An 18,257-nucleotide genomic window follows, 5' to 3' on the forward strand; every position below is an offset into this window, starting at 1 on the left:
ACAGACTGGCTTAAAACACCAGAGATGGCCGGGCGCGGTGGCTCAAGCCTGTAATCCCAGCACTTTGGGAGGCCAAGGCGGGTGGATCACGAGGTCAACAGAGCGAGACCATCCTGGTCAACATGGTGAAACCCCGTCTCTACTAAAAATACAAAAAATTAGCTGGGCACAGTGGCGTGTGCCTGTAATCCCAGCTACTCAGGAGGCTAAGGCAGGAGAATTGCCTGAAACCAGGAGGCGGAGGTTGCGGTGAGCCGAGATCGCTCCATTGCACTCCAGCCTGGGTAACAAGAGCGAAACTCCGTCTCAAAAAAAAGAAAAAAAGAAAGAAAGAAAACACCAGAGATATTGTCTCATATTTCTGGGGGCTGGAAGTTCAAAATCAAAGTATTGGCAGGGCTACACTCCCACCAAAACCTCTAGAGGAGAATCCTCTTCTTATGAAAGACCACTCATTGAATTAAATTTTCACTCTAATCCATTGTGACCTCATTTTAACTTAATTAATTACATTTGCAATGACTTCATTTCAAAATAAGGGCATACTCTGAACAAGTAAAGGTTAAGACATCAACATATCATTTAGGATGGATACAATACAACTAATAATGGTGGGTAAAAAGTAAGATTCCCCCACCCAAACAATAGAAGACATCAACGAACACCATGAACACCCCAGGCCACTTGTTTTAATAATACATCTATCATTATTGGAGAGCTACTGAGAGGAGGATAAAACTGTCTCATTATAAAAATCAATAAATCAACATCTCATTGAGAGACATCATGGAAAATGGTTCTGCCATCACACACACACACACACACACACACACACACACACACAGAGGCCTGACTGAAATCACAGTCATGGCCCCTTAACATAGACACATGCTGTAAGGATTGTGAGCATAAGTTTCTTCATCTCTCTATGACAGAAAATAAATTTTTTTCTTCCTTCAATCTGTTAAAAATGTCTCTAATATTGCAGATTTTTGGCTGTGTTCCATCTCTGCCTAGACAAGCATTGTCTTTCAGACTTCAGCAATCAAGAATGGGGGAGGGGCAAAACAATAAAAAACAGATATGCTAGACAAAGAAATTGAAATTTAGGAGCTAGGGAAGGAAAGAGAGAAGGTAGACTTAAAAAGATAAGCATTTGGGAGTATCTAAAATATATGGTAAAATGGGAAAAAATACCACAATATTAACAAATGTAATAACCAATTAATTGTTTTGTTAATGAGTTTGACATGTTTGAATTAAGAACTTGAAGAATTTTTACATCCCTTGGACTTTCCAGGATATAATGTCAATTCCAGTGATATCATGCTATTGATCCACATAGGATACATAGATGCTAGTGTTATGTATAAAATTGGGATAATGTTACTCTGCTGAATGAGATCGAGAAGAAGATAAGATTATTCAAAAAACCCTTTAAGCAGTGTCTGACATAAAATAAATGCTCAATAAAAGTGACAACACATGCCTTCCTTCTACTTTACTGCACACTAAATGCTTGTAATTCCTATGTAATGTAATAACACCAATAGAGTACTAATTGCCCAGAGACATACTAAATGGCTCAACTCTCCAGAGATAGGACCATTTTTATATTTAAAAAATCAAATAGTACTCTGGCTAGCATATCAAGATGACATCTAGAAAAATTAGATCTGTTCCATGAGTACATGCTGTTTGCACCAGTTGCAATTGTAAACCTTATTTGACATCTACACAATTAGTATTTGTTGAGTATACACTGTCCATTCATTCACCCATGCATCCATCCATCCTTCATCTATCCATCAGTCTAGCCATTCATTCATTCATTACTTACTCAAAACATACTTACAAAGCGCCTGCATACGTGTCAGGCAGCGGTCTAGGAAGTGTATATACAGTGAAGAGCAACACACTTTCCCTGCTTTTATGGAGTTACATTGTAGTCGGGGGAACCAATAAGACCAAACATAAGGAAAACACTAAAAATAAAATCTTAGGAGTGTAGAAGGCAGGAAGTAAGGGTATGGAGGTGTTATAGAGTGGTCCAGGCAAAGAAAACCATATGTGAAAAGGATCGGAGGTAAAATTCATGGTGCATTTCTGGACTGCAACTCAGTCTACATTGTATAGATAAACAAAAACAATGGGGAAATGCTAGAAATACGACTATAGAGGGATAAAGAATACAACAGTTTCCAGGACATGTTAACTCATACATCAAGAATCAGGACTGTATCCTAAGACAAGAAGGTACAATTGAAAGATGTTAAGTTGGGCATATAAGCACTATGTGTCATTGATATCTTTCGGTCAGTAGAGAATAAATGAAAAGATAACTAATTTGAGGATCTTGGCCTAGAGTCCTTTCCCAACCTGGCTTCTGGCTTCAGATGCACCTCTTCCCATGTCTATGCACATCTCATTGGACTCAAGTTGCCTTTCTGATTTCTGATTTTGAATACTTCCATTTTTCCTATCTTCTCCCCACTACCCAACTGTCAACTCAGCTCATTTACTGAGCTCAAGAATTTGCATTTAGCCACTGATTATAAGGAACTGTTGCTGCTTCAATACCAACTCCCTCTGCCACAAGGAAATGCCTTAACTTTGAGTGTGACATTGCCTACGTCAATTCTGTGTCACTATTTTGGTAAAAGCCTTTGGTTTTAACTGGCTTAAAAGTACCCTTTAGGCTGGGAGTGGTGACACACCCTTCTAATCCCAGCACTTTGGGAGGCGGATTACTTGAAGGCATGAGATCCAGAACACCTTGGCCAACATGGCAAAACTCTGACCCTACTAAAAATATAAAACTTAGTCAGGTATGGTGGTGTATGCCTGTAGTCCCAGCTACTTGGGAGACTGAGGCACAAGAATTGCTTGATTGCTTGAACCCAGGAGGCAGACATTGCAGTGAGCTGAGATCAGGCCACTGCACTCCAGCCTGGGTGACAGAGGAAGAGTTTGTCTCAAAAAAAAAAAAAAAAAAGGAAAGAAAAAAAGCGCACTGTAGAGGAACCAGGCACAATCACATTCATAGATCATCACAAATCAAATCAAATCCTTAAAGGTTTCTACACCCAGGATAAAGAGAAATGGCAGTGATTTTATTTAAGACTAATATGACACTATTATTAGGTTTTTAGGGAAATACAGAATTATGTACTTTTGGGAAATTATAATATTTTATATCATATCATAATTTTTAACAATAGCACGGTACAAAAAAATGTTTTCTCTATGATAATGCATATGCTTACAAAGTATTTTCTGTTCATTATCTTAGAATATTCTTTTGGGCCATGGAGTAGCTGAAAAGAGTGATTTTCCCATCATCAGTGACATAATTGGTATCATGTTAGTGGGTAGACATTTTGAGATTTAAATTAACCACAACCAAAATATATAATCAGATCTCTTTAGACGAAAAGTGATTCATAAAACATGTGGAGGAAAAAAGATAAATAAAACAAACAAGGTATCCATCAGCTATTTTGTCTGTCATTTTTGTTAGCTTTCAAACGTTTCTCCAAAACTGTGAATATATTTTGGGGAAATGTTTTATTTTATGTTTCAAGGAAGAGCTTTGCTCTAAAAAACATCCTTACATTTATCTGAAGTAGAAACTATGGCAAAAATCTTAATAGAAGTAGAGGCATCTAGTTTTTGGACCCAGGTGGGAGATGAGAAAGAAGGTTTAGATCATTTACTAGTTGTTCTTCTTTCTCTCAGTTGCCATGGGCACGCCAACTGGGAGATGGTTGTATAATATTAAATAGCTAATCAAATACAGCTATAACACTGGTGCTCTAGGAAGGTCTTGCATCATTTTCATTCATTCACTTATTCATGTATTCATTCTCTTACCTCTTTGTTGCATATTTTATGAGTTGAAGGAACTAGTAATAGTTTGTATCTGGAGCAATCAGATCCACACACTAGACACTAGCCTGTGCTGACATCCCTTGCATCTCATAACAATTGCTGTGAATAAAGGTATACCTTCAGATGACCACTCAAGTTTCAGTGTCATAGGATGTTTGAATACAGGTAATGCAATTGCCTCCAGCACCTATGGTTGTGAGACACTACTGGAAGAAACAAGATTGGTGAATGGTCAGGAGAGTCACTGAAGGCTAGAATCAGCGTGGTCTCCAGTCTACTAGACAGGTGACAAGACGACACATGAGGAGGATTGATTCAGTGACCCCATTGATACTCTCTGGAAAAGGACATTTTGATAGAAGGGTGAACTTATACCATGAAGGAATGGAAAACTCTATATCATCTGGTATAAATATTGAAAAAGAGGCTAAACAGGACATGCAAATGAAATCTAAGATTTTTAATGTTCTGATAAACAAAATATTTACAGGTTGATCTCTAGAAGTCATTTTTAAAGGCCCCTATAAAATCTAAGCTGTGACTGTCCAATTGTACCAGATATCAGCTCTTATGATTGTATCAATCTTTCTCCCTAAATAGATACTCTGAAAACCCACTGGGAACAGATACATTTCAGTAAGTTCCAGTGGGCTCCAAACACCAGCACATTTAATTTATAAAATAATTACTACACAAAAAGAATATTATCATTATAAGAATACTATTTCTCAAGGGAGAACTCAAGTTTTTCTTTAATTAAACTGTCTTTAAAATTAAAACAAAGGGCATCTTTAGAGAGAAATTTTCAACCCTAAGAATACCTAGCATCCCTAATAAAAGCCATGTTATGTGTAACTGAGCCTTCTTGTGATTATGTGGAAGCTATTCAGGACTGGTTTGTTAGGTTTTGTTTTGTTTTATAAAAAAGTATGGAACAGTTGTATTTATCATTTTAAAAAGTAGATATGGTTAAAAGCCATATAGAAAGTACTTCTTTCTTATCTTGTTGAATACTTAATATAGCATTTTTTAAATAAGGAGAAAATAATTACATAAACAAGATTTTATAGTTGGAATAATCTCTTTTCAGTTAAGAAAAATGACCAATGGGAACAACAGTCACAGTGGTAGAAATAATTCATAGCAAGGGACTTATCTACAATGTCTATTTTATCAATGAAGCTATGCCTTTCTTTATATGATATACTTGCTCAGATCTGTAACCAAAGCATGGCATCTGATCTTCCCGTCATAATATTTTAGAAGCTTCTGGCTCTGGTTGCAAAGGTCTATACCATAATTGGCTACAAGCAAAATGGAAGGCTGGAGATGTGCATGGCAATAGCATTAAATAGACTATTGAAAATGGGCAATAAACAATGGTGGTAAATGGCAAGTGAGAAAGTGTAAGTTTAAAAGAAAACTAAAATAGACCTCAAAATCTGACTTTTGATCATAAGTTATCCAAGCACCAAACAGTCCTCTATACTTCTAGAATCAGGAAATTTAGCCAGCAGAATCCTCAAGTTCATCCAGGAAATGCTGTGGGTCAGAGTGAAGCCTTAGGTTACTGCTTTTCAATTTATTTTTTAAAGCAGTTGGATCCCTTTCTTTAAAGGAAATTTTAGTCATAAGCTCTAGTATGTCAAACAGATAAAGCAAATCCGTTCTTCTTGGAACAGAGTGGGGATATTGCTAGCCGCCTTCCCTTTGGGCTACGTGGGAGATGGTGTGGGGTCTCTGATCAGGGCATTGTGGCTTAAGAAGAAGACATAGTTTGAATTACTTTGCTCTAAGAAAACACATTCTTATTTCTGGGATTTGACTCTCCAGGTTTATAAGATAGCCTTTTGGCCATATTTCTGATCTCGTGATTTTCACGATATTTTGGCAGAGTGAAGATAGTCTCGGTTTCAAAACAAAATGGAATTTGAATGTTTGCATTGTGATACCAAGCATATTGTTTAACCTTTCTGACTTTCAGCTTCTTCATCCATGATGGCAGAAACTTATTACTCTCACTTAATGAAGAGTAATTAAGATGATGTATGTAACAGATGACGAAGCCTTGAAATTTACCCAAGCCCTGCTATCATAGAAAAGACTGAAGGTTAAAACAGACCCCCACTCCCATTATTTCATGTTTCTGAAAATGCCTGGCTGCACAGAATCACCTTTTTCCATATGAATTAGGAAAGATTCAAGGGTGCCCCTTTGTTTCCTTATGACAAGGCCAGACACAGACCCTCTAGATTCCCATGTTTGCTTCACAAATAATTAGCTGAACTGTTTTGTTCCCACTCATCAATCAGAACCAAAGGCATATTAACCAAACTTTGGTTAAGATTTTCCTCCTTCTCCCCAAACTGGATTTTGATCAATAGGTTAAAAGTCCAAAGTCCCCAAACTTTTACCTACACTCAGTCTGAGCCAGCACACAATCTTTCCTTAACAACCTCTCTCAAAATAGAAAATAGGCCTATTGTAGGGCACAACATTCTCTGATCTACTATGCAATCAGGCCACCACCACCTGTTCATCCATCTCATTCAGTCATGCACTTCCCCACATCACGTTCTTCCTAGCCTTATTTACTCCTTTATATATATATATATATATATTTATATGAAGCTCCCTTCTGTGTAACAGAGATAGTTGCAGATCTCATGATCAGAATGTTTCTCCTTATTGCCAAAAATTATCCTCTCCCCTAGTTTTAATAGTTACTTTCATACTTCTACAAATAATCTCTTGAATGAAGTCTCTTTTCACATAAGTAAATCTTTTTATTATTTGACACAGATTATATTGCTAAGGAATTACATAAGCAGGAAAATGGACAGGTGGTATAGTCTTTCATTCATTGTCTTCTGGGGGATAGAAAAATCTAGGAAAGAATACACATTTTTATCTTTTATACAATGAGGGTAATAAGAGGGAATGTTTCCGGAATTATATCTATGATATTTGCCCTTCTAAAAGTAGACCTAGTAGTGTCATGATTGAATCATTGGTTAGAAATAACAGCAGTTAAATGTTATTTCAAAGCCAAAGGTTTTCTGCAAAATATATAGCATTATATAAATGTTGATTGACATGGCACAGTCAGAAAGTCGTTTCCTACAGTCATTTTTTTTTTAATTATCCTTCTTTCAGACCCAGTGCTCCCAGTCTTCCAATCACCACCACCAAACAAATTCTCCAATGCAGCCAAGAGGGATGGCTGCTAGCAACACCTCTGCCCTGCTTCCAACAGAGCCACTGTACTTTAACTGTTTGATGCATAGAGCTCTAAAATTTCTCTTAAAAAGAAGATCCAACTGCTTATTAAAACATTTGAAAAGTATTAACTGAAAGCTCCAATTGCTTGTATCAATCAGTTAAATAACACCAATTTTAATTTAATTCTACATGCTTGATACGGTTTGGCTCTGTGTCCCCACCCAAATCTCACCGTAAATTATAATAATCCCCATGAGTCAAGGGCAGGACAAGTGAAGATAACTGAGTCATGAGGGGACAGTTTCTCACATGCTCTTCTTGTGACAGTACATGCCTTCTGCCATGATTGTAAGTTTCCTGAGGCCTCCCCACCCCTACAGAACTGTGAGTCAATTAAAACTCTTTTTTTAATAAATGAACCAGTCTTGGGTATGTCTTCATAGCAGCATGAGAACGGACTAATACAATCCTCACATATGGTATTGATGAGCGAATTTACCAGTCTAAATTTAGGTACAATGTAAGGTTAAATGCTGGTCCTAGAGAATTAGTCTGCATATTAATATCAATAAAAATCATCCGATAAAATGATACAGTTCGAAAAAAGACTCACAAAAAATAAAATTATTCAATCACAAATTGTAGACTCCAAATTATTTACTGGTATATCTATAGGACTAATGAGCTAATTTTCTATTATAATCACAAAAGCTCACGACTAGCTCATTCTTATTTCTTGCCATTATATATATGTTATAGGCATTAGCCAGCCTTACCTGCTGTCAGTTAATTAATAGGTTTTCAGCTCCTGCTAAGACACAGTAGATTATTTCATTTACTCATTCATTTGCTCCCTCTGCTAGACATTAGGAATAGAAGGTCATCAGGCAGACATAACCTTTACCTTCAGGGAGCTTACTGTCCAGAAGACAGCTGTGCTCATACTTTATTGAGTAGTAGCATCACTTGAAAGTTCTTTTAACACCTAAATTGCTGAGACTGACTCCCAGAGTTTTTGATTCACTAGGTCTAGAATGAGGGTTAAGAATTTGCTTTATAACAAGTTCCCAGCTGATGCTTACCTGCTGGTTTAGGAACTGCACTGTAGGAACTACTGATTTAACGGTTACTAGAGATGTGGTGCTTCTGTTAATGTGTAGATTGTATGTTTGCTAGAATGGGACAAATATTTTCCACTCTTTGGAATAAAATTACAATATGCAATTGAGTGCTTCGGAAGGACTCATACAGACTAGTTGCAGAAAGACTGATGTTATTGATGGGCATTCATGTTAAACTCTAGATAACCTCTGATAACAAAAAAAAGGACTCCAAAATAAAAATCAATGAAAGTGCTCTATGTTTTGATACAAAAGAGAGACATTAAAATTCATTTTAGAGAACTGAAGTAGGTTTTGTGTTAAAATCATGTACTTGTCAAATTACCTACTATGGTAATTACTTACATAAATATAGTTTAACAAAAGCAAGTATTTCCCCATTTATAGTGCAGAAAAGCAGTATTTGTGTTCTTCTTTTCAGAAGCCAAAAAATGCATGCTGATTATTGGTAGAATAACAAAGTAGAGCTTTTTCATAAGGATAATTTATATATTTGTGTTATAGAAAATTCTAGATGCAATCCTTTCTATTTCATCTCCTACCCTTTTTATTTTGGTGGTGAAGTAGAGGATCCAGAGTAAAAACTCTAAGATAAAAAAAGAGTGTCCTTCTGTGGAAAGTGCCACAATAATCTCTCTGTGGCAATCCAGAATTTAACAATTATCAGTGACTCCAATCCTGAAATTTGACAAATATAATAAAAGTGAAGCAAAACTCAAAAAATAAATCAATGCATGTCATTGTTAGGCTACATGAATACATTATTTTTAAGTGATAAATTTTCCATAACTAAGGAAGAATTCCAGAGAAAGGATCAAGAAAGCTACTTATTTGTACTGATAGTGTAAATGTGACTTTAAACACTTTGTGGAATAAGGCATAGTCTGATAAATAAGTAAACAAAGGAAAACATAAAAGGGCTCCTACTATCTTTCAAATGCAGGTTTTTTCAGTGTTTCAATGAATCCAACCAAAAGTGACATAAGTTGACAACACTAACAGTTGTGCCTCCAGTGACATTTTATTGGTCCTGAAGATGAGGGGTAGGTCCACCAAAAAGCTGGAATCTTTGTCGTATAAAATATCTCATCCAAAAGATAACTCTCAAAATAAAGACATTTGACCAATGGTTCTCAATCCCAGCTATAGTAACCCGGAAAACATTCAAACAATTCATTTTATCCTTAGTCTGAATCCTGTCTTAGCTTAAGAAAATCATACTTTTTGTGTATGGGGTCATTATAATTCCTTGAACGCTTTCCAAGTGTTTCAAATGTGCAGCTAAAATTGAAAAAAAAAAAAACACTAATGGAGAGGCAAGACTTTTTTTGTACTTGAAAGTGTAGTCTCTGTTTATTCTGGCATATCTCTGATTAAAGTCAGCTTCTACGTATAGTTTTAAACATTGTCAAAGAAAGTATTAACTTGTTTGAAACTTGTTTTGAATTAAATAAGTATACTTTCTGGAGTCTTTGAGAATTAGAAAACTAAAAGAATGCCATGTGCAGTTTCACTGGCAATAATCATCATGTCTACACCAAGGGATGGCCAGGGACAATTCCTCTCTATCACTTCACACCCATTATCTTAGTGAAGAACAATAAGATAATGGTGGAAGTGATGTTGAACAAAAGTGAATGAAACCATAAACCAGAGCTGTTCAAGATGGAGTATAGTGTTCAAACTGCTCTAGTACAGCTTTCAGCTGGGAATAAAATGTCTGCAAGCAAGGGTATACAGTGACTGCTTTCTCAGGTAGCCCAAAGCAGTGAATGACCATGGAAACGTGATTCAACAGAGGAAAGAACACTGCAGACATCAGTTCAGAATATAAGAAAATAAAGCCTGGTGGAAAATAAAGTTGATTCCTAATTTTTTTTTTTTTTCTGAATAGAATCAGCTTGAAGCAGTAAGAGAAAAATATTCAGGTTTGTTTGCTTAAAATATATACGAACATGTATACAGTCAAATATCTATCCCCATATCCCCTAGATAAACAATGTTATGAATTTGTTTCATATCTCCCAAGGCTTTTCAACATACATATGCATTCATATGCTTTACTACATGCTTATTGTATACATATGGGGTTTATGCTACATATTAATGCATACTCTTTCATTCTAACTGTACATGACCATCTTTTCATATTTATTCCCATAGTACTACCTCAACTCTTTCAAAGTTATATTACATTTAATTGTATGGATGGATCCTTCTTTACTCAATTACCCATGGCTAAACACTTAAAGAATTTCTAAGTTTTTGCACTTAAATTGTATGCATTTGTCATATTTCCTTTGGATAGTTTCCTAGCTGTAGAATTGCTGTGATTTTTTTAAAAGCTGCACGTATTAAGTTTTCCTAATATGAAACTAGTACATTCCAGCATTTTGAAGCCTAAGACTAGATGCAGATTGCGTAGCTTAAAAATCTGCCTCTGCTGCATACCAAGTGAGCAAGTTATTTAGCAAGCTAGAGTCTCAATTTATTCTTTTGTAAAACAGAGATAATAATATTGTCCACATAATGGTATACGAGGCCTTAAGGAAAAACAAACATATGCAATATATTGAGCAAAGGATATAATCACAGCAAGACCTCAATACATGTTATCATTTAAAGTTCTATTATAGCTTTTGCTAGATGCTTCTCTAGAAGACTGCACAAACTTATACACTTTTGTCAGTTTTTGGCTTTGGCACACTTTGAAACCTTTGACCCATCTGAAGGCTGAAAATTAATATCATATTACTGTTTTCATTTGACTTTCTGTATTAGTGAAGCTGAATATTTCTTATTTATTATGTCTTTTAAACTACTCATGATTAATAATTGAATTTACTCTTTTCTTGCCTCTATCACAAAGTTATTATTATTCTATTTCAAGAATTGGTAAACTACAAGCTATAGTCAAAATTGTGCCTGCTCTCTGTTTTTATAAATAAGGTTTTATTGAAACACAACCCATGAACATTTATTTATATATTGCCTATGGCTGCTTTTAGGCTACAATGGTAGAATTGAATAGTTCCCACAGAGGCTGTAGAGCTCACAAAGCCTAATATATTTACTATCCAACACTTTTCAGGATAAATTTCTTGATCCTGCCATATAATAATTCTTCCCGTACATAACAGTTTTCCTTTCTAGACTGTCCATTTGAATATAAATACAGTGCCAGTACCTTGCATGCATTTCACCTAGCACAGTCCTTGGCACTGGGTTGCTGTTTATGGAGCATTTTCATGTGACATTTCTCTTTTGCTACAGATGATAACATTCAGAAAATTTCAGTGACCTAGAAACACCTGCAGACTTAATACTTTCCACTATGATTTCGTAAGTTTTCTTATCTTTTTTTGATATAAAAATTCTACTCATCTTTCAAAGCTAAACTCAACACATTAGAGAATATTTAATATTCTCTAAATATTTACCCTTCACAAACAAATGAACCAAAATACTTCCTCCGCCATACACTGAAAATATTTTGGAAAACCAACATTACAGAATTTTAACTTGAACTACAATTAAGAAATATGAATCTGTTCCCCTTAAAAGAGTGTAACCTCGGCCGGGCGCGGTGGCTCAAGCCTGTAATCCCAGCACTTTGGGAAGCCGAGGCGGGTGGATCACAAGGTCAAGAGATCGAGACCATCCTGGTCAACAAGGTGAAACCCCGTCTCTACTAAAAATACAAAAAATTAGCTGGGCATAGTGGCGCGTGCCTGTAATCCCAGCTGCTCAGGAGGCTGAGGTGGGAGAATTGCCTGAACCCAGGAGGCGGAGGTTACGGTGAGCCGAGATTGTGCCATTGCACTCCAGCCTGGGTAACAAGAGCAAAACTCCATCTCAAAAAAAAAAAAAAGAATGTAACCTCTTTTAGATTACAAATTCTATTTTGCATTTACTTATACACACCCATCATCCAGCAAAGAGTGGCCTTGAATTAAATATTCATTAAATGAATGAATGAAGAATGTAATCATTGTTGGTCTTATCCTGGGTCATTTAACTTTTCTCTGCATTGATTTAACCACCAAACATAATACCTCCCCATCATCTCTCAAAGTTAAGAGCTTCGTCAGTCCACCCTGGAGTCAGGTGCTTAATTGACTGAACTGCTTGTGGATGACACAGGTTCATTCCCTCTCACTGCAGGCAACATATTGCTCTAAACACTAGTGAGCATTTCCTTGACTATATTTAGAATTCCTTTTTCACAAGGTGTCTGCTACTATAGAGAAAAGCAATGAACTCAGCCATGGTACCATTCTTTGATTCTTTACATTGTTTAGGGAAGCAAAAGAAGGATGTGGCTAAGAACCTGATCAAAGCATTCCCTCAGCTCATTCACTTAATAAACATTTAATTAGGACCTGATCTGAAACAAGCAATGTGCTAAGTCTTGGAATACCCTCCTTCTCCCAACCCTCCACAAAAGAAAAATTTATTCTTCCAAAGTGGAGGATCCAGTCATAAAAACAGATTTATTTTTCCAAGTGATATAATTAAGAGTCCTCTCTTCAAGGGGAAATAAAACAAACAAAAATACATAGCCAGGCATTACATGCCAATATACTGGGAATATTCTTCTTCTTAGTGGAATGAAACTCCAAAAGACAACTGCACTGAATGTGTGAAAATTCCCATGAAAACTTAAACACATGAAAAATTCTAAGTTTAGGGTAGAAACAGATTAGTTAAATTGAAGATTGAATGATTCTATCCAAACTCCTAAATATTTTGTTTTACAGATCATGAATGATTCCCATTTTTTTAAAACAATCACCTAATAATTGTCCTAATGGAAATAAGCCTGCATTTTTAGAAATTAGTGAGTAATTATTTTTCTGCTGTTTCTCATCTTCTGGGTAAATTTTTTTTTAAAACCAAGATAGTCTCTTTTTGGTAATTCCATAAATGATGCCCTTTTGAGTTGAGAGTTAACTATGAATTTGAGAGCACACAGATTTCTCACAGGAGCTTTCACTGGGTAAAACATCCTTAGTAGCTTTACGAATGTCTGCAGCTACATAAAAAAACATAGCTATTCACCTGCATGTTCGTCAGTGCCAGCACTTATCACTTGGATAATGAAGTAACCTGTACACCCAACCCCATGACATGCAATTTACCTGAATAATAAACTAGCACATTCACTCCTCAACCTAAAATAAAAGTTAAATAAAAATTATGCTTGGTACATCAACCTACTCCATGTTTCACTGTTTTTCTTCCTTCGGCTGGGAAAGAAGTAGAGAAATAAAGCCTTTAGATGTTACAGACATAACCTTTTAAATTATTACAATTTCTATTGACAAATTATAATTGTATACATTTGTGGGGTGCAACATAATATTATTATATGTATGCAATGTGAGAGATATGATGTTGATAGATTTCTCAGTACTTAAACCTACAAACATCTTGGCTTTGTACTATGACAACTTTAAACACAACAAATAAGTACTCAAATAGCTTTAATCAGACATTTATCAAAGAATATATGCAGATAGCAAATAAACCCATAAGAGTATGCTCAAGGCCAGGCATGGTGGCTCATGCCTGTAATCCCAACACTTTGGGAGGCCAAGACAGGAGGATTCCTTGATTCAGGAGTCCAAGACCAGCCTGGGCAATATAGTGAGGCCCTGTATTTACAAAAAAAAATTTTTTTAATTAGCTGAGCATGGTGGCACATGCCTGTATTCTCAGGTACTTGAGAGGCTGCAGTGGCATGCTAAAGCAGGAGAATTTCTTGAGTCCTGGTGGCTGAGGCTACAGTGAGCCATGATCACAACACTGCACTGCAGCTTGGGCAACAGAGCAAGGCCTTGTCTAAATAAGTAAATTAAAAGATAAAAACGAAAGATGCTCTAGATCATTTGTCAGTGGAGAAATAAAGATTGAATCAAACACCCAACTTGATTTTGAGGGGTGGAGGGTGAGGTATGGAGTTAATCCTCAATAGCCAGAAATGTCTATGGCATGGTTCTAGAGAATTATATGCAAAGGTGAAGACAGAAATTGTCCTAATGGTTTTAGCTTACTTGTGAACTATACACCATCAATAAACTACTCAGGAAACAACTTGGGGACTCTCTGGCCTACAACTGGTAGAGCACACCATTTAGGAGCCCATCAGGTCAGTGTTTGGATTCTGTTCACAACACATACAAGCAGATCACCTTGGCTGAGATGCCTTCATCTCTGAAATGGGAAAAATGGAGTTTACCTGATAAGGTTGTTGTAGGAATAAATGAAAAATTATATGTAAAATACCGAGCATACAGTGATAATTATGTTAGCTATTATTATTATCCATGAAGTTACAGAATCACACCACCAGCTAAATCTGCATCCCTTTTTGCCATGGCTGGCCCAGGTCCTGGGCCTATATCAAAGGAAAACATGGCCAATTATCTCAAGTGGTCAAGAAAACCATCATTATTGGACACAGCAGAACTAACCAGATGAAATGTTTCCCTTGCTTGCTGGTGAGCAGAATTTATTTTTTCAGGAAAAAATAAACAAAAGAGGATCATATTTAAAATCAATCTAGAAGATAATATGCTTTTAGTGCCTTTAGTCAATAAAAATTAAAGTGGGATAGTTGATGGGTAAAGAAGGGAAATAAAGTGAAGAGCTGAACAGAAGTGATATTGCTTCAGTACAGCATTGGGGAAGGCAAAACTCCTCCAATTTAAGTAATTGTTAGGGTGGAGGGAACTACCAACCTTCCTGGGCACAGATGGGATTGATGGAGAAGGGGGAATGGTGCAGTTTTGTTAGATTTGTCCTTATTCTGGCATGGAGATTCCTCAGAGGGAGCTACAGCTCTATAACCTTGGGTGCTTAGTGCATGAAAGGGCAAGTAATGGAAGCGAAGGGAATATTCAGCAAAGAGGAGTTAAGAGTAGTTGGGAAACCGCCTAGTTAATTTAGCTAAAATAAAGCCATCTGAAAATTTCCATCAAAATCATACAATTTGATGTTTCACTGTGACCTCTTTCCATCTTCTGATGCTCATTTGTGGTCTTATTTTCATAAAATGCTACTTTTAAATCATCCTGGGAAAATGCATTTATCTGCATAGGTCTCAACATTTCCTAATGGAAGATACACCCCTTAAATATATCGTTTCCTTAGATAAAATCATATCTTCACTTAACGGCTTTCCCTCTAAGTGCCTTTCCCTTACTCTTGCAACCAAAATCAGACTCATACTTCAAATCCTCCCCAAAATGGCATTTTCTTACACCTCAACCAGGAAAAATTAATCACTGTTTTCTCTTTCATGCTATTGCATTTAGCTCAAAATAAAACTGCTAGTGTATTTTACATATCTGTCTACAAGTCTGAATCCTATTTAAACTTCAGCTCCAATAGCAAGTTTACAGCAGGTTCTTAGAAACACGTGTTCATTTATTAGAAAGTGAAACATCACTTTGTTTTGGACATGGGACTCCACCGTATTCCAAAACTTAGAGATTTTTTCTTCAAATTTAAAGTGAACATCTCTGATTTTTGCTTGGGCATGTGTCCTTATTTACTTTTTTCTCCTGAAAACATAACTAAGTAACAAAATTTTATTACTTTTTCCCTTGGTAGTAAAGCAAAATATCATTTCAAAAGAGACAAAGAAAGCATACAGATAATGGGAGAAAAATTGGAAATGTCTCCTAATTCAACCACCAAGGGATGAACATAGTTCATATTTCAGTGGAGATTCTTCCAGAACTCCATTCTACCCCACCCCCGCCCACATAGACACAGAGCAAATACACCCTCACGTTTCTTTTTTTCTTTCTGCCATCAGTAAGTATTACATATGTACATTCAAATTAAAAATTGCTTTGCAGTTTGCAGCTCTGACAGATGTCTGCTGATTTAACGGGTTTTTTGGTACCCATTCACGCTATAGGAAACAAACGCTCCCATTAAGAAACAGTTGAGCTAGTTTCTCTTCAGCTTAGTTGACACTAACAAAATTATTGGCTAAATACTAATGCAGAATCCTTATTAAGGTTGATTATATGAAAGGTAGATAAAGCACAGCAGGCATTCAGTTTTTAGGTGAGACATGCAGCATATAAGGTGATTGAGAAATATCTTTTTGCGTTGTAATTTGACTCACCATGAAGATGCCAGGGCAGGTGCCTACATGGGGAAGGAAACAACAGTACTTCCTGATTACTTAGTGTGTACTCAGGGCTGGAGTTTGTGTGCTGAAACGTGAACATGTTTTCACACTTGTGAGAGAGCATTGATCCACATCTGTCTTTTAAAACAGGAATCTCACTAAAGGAAATCAATCAATTTGTAAAGATTTCATAGACACAAAGTGAAGGCACTGCACATTCAAACCCATGTCCCTCTGGCTTTACAGTATATATTCTGTCAACAACCATCACACACAGTTGCTAGGAGAATGTCATGCATAAGGCACTTGCTAACAATGACGGCCAGCACTATTAAAACAGAGAAAGAATTATGTAGGCAGACAAATACAATCCAAACATTAAGAGACTGTATTATTCTAATAGCTAAAATTAATTTAATAAAATACTTAGAAAAGAAAAACTATTTCATGGTACTTTAATGATGTCTAACATAGAAGAGTTCAGCACAACATACATGAATTATTTCCTTGAATTCTCATAGTGTATTTTTAGGAGGCAGCTAGTACTAGGTAGGAGATAAGTTACATTCACCCAGACACATCCACTACCCACCCTTTTCTGTTTTTATCTGTGAACTTCATGGACCACGAGCTCCCTTGTTCTCTGTTCACTGTCCACACAGTTCTCTTTAACTTTAGGTTACATAACCATTATATTCACTCCAGCTCCACATATAGTTAAAGAATGCTGATGTTACTAGCTCCCAGGGATGGCACCAGCCTTTAGGGAGTCCTTGTACCCTGTCTGCATCTGAGTGACAGATACTGCATTTTTATTCTCATTTACAGAGAAAGAACTGATACTCACAGAAGTGAGCTGACTTCTCCAGAGTCACAGAGGTAGCAAATGTCAAAACTCAGATTTAAACCCAGGCTTGTATAAAATCACAGCCCACACCAATCTGCTGTCTTGTGCTTATTTTGCTTCAAGACTATAAAATCTGAATTTCCACCCCTGTTTTCTCTGAAGTCCCTGATAGCCTGATGGCCTATAGTGCAGGGAAAGAAATTCAACTCTTGAATCAGTGGGAGGCATTAGTAACATCTTCAGCCACTGCAGGAGAAAGTGCAATTTCATGAACCCAGGCCTAGTTAGCACACACAAAAAAAAGCTATAAAAGTCATCCATAAAATGTACAAATGGTAATTCACTTCTAAAATGGACCCATATGTGCCTCTAAATATCTTCAAATATGAGAGAGAATATTTTGAGAAAGTTTCATAATTTAACCTTATAATAGCAACCTAATGAATGCCTAGAGTGCCATCACGATTCATAAATAGCTAATACTGTGCAGAAGAAGAGACGTGATCAAAGTCAAACAATCACTTTTCTGAACAAACAGTGTTTGGAGGTTGCTTTGTCTGTAGAGGGTTGGTCTCCATTCTGGGGAAATAGGAAATTCCTGATCTCAAAAAGCCCATACTACTAAGCCGAAAAGAGGTAATAAAGTAAGATTTGTCTTATAGTTTTATATCTAGAATTTATTCCTTACGTTGAAGAATAAGGTTTGCTGTAAGCTTCTCCTGTCAGCATGTTCACCTTAGTCTCCTATCACCAAATCCATCTTACACTCTTATGTGAATCAAGCCACTTGTAGCTTCCTAAGCCCTTAATTCTTAGCAAGACTGCATCTTTCTAATGCTGCTCCAACAGCCTGGGATTCTCTTTGCCTCCAGGCTTCCGTATGAATTCCCCGCTCCCTTAAAGAATCTGATTAAAACTCTCATTTCCATGAAAAAAAAAAAAAACTGTTAAACCAAACTTGGTGCTGCCATAGCCATTTTTTCTCTAATCTCATGAAAGATGATGCCACAGCATGCTGTACATGCCT

At 36.4% G+C, this 18,257-nt stretch overlaps 1 protein-coding gene across 44 annotated transcripts in view; it reads right to left on the minus strand.

Annotated features, from left to right (window-relative positions):
* LRRC4C (leucine rich repeat containing 4C) overlaps window positions 1–18,257 on the minus strand; it is a 1,379,884-nt gene that overhangs the window by 1,047,558 nt on the left and 314,069 nt on the right. The window lies entirely within an intron of this gene.

The sequence above is a fragment of the Callithrix jacchus genome, chromosome 10 (genome assembly GCF_049354715.1).
Source record: "Callithrix jacchus isolate 240 chromosome 10, calJac240_pri, whole genome shotgun sequence".
Taxonomy (NCBI): Eukaryota; Metazoa; Chordata; class Mammalia; order Primates; family Cebidae; genus Callithrix; species Callithrix jacchus.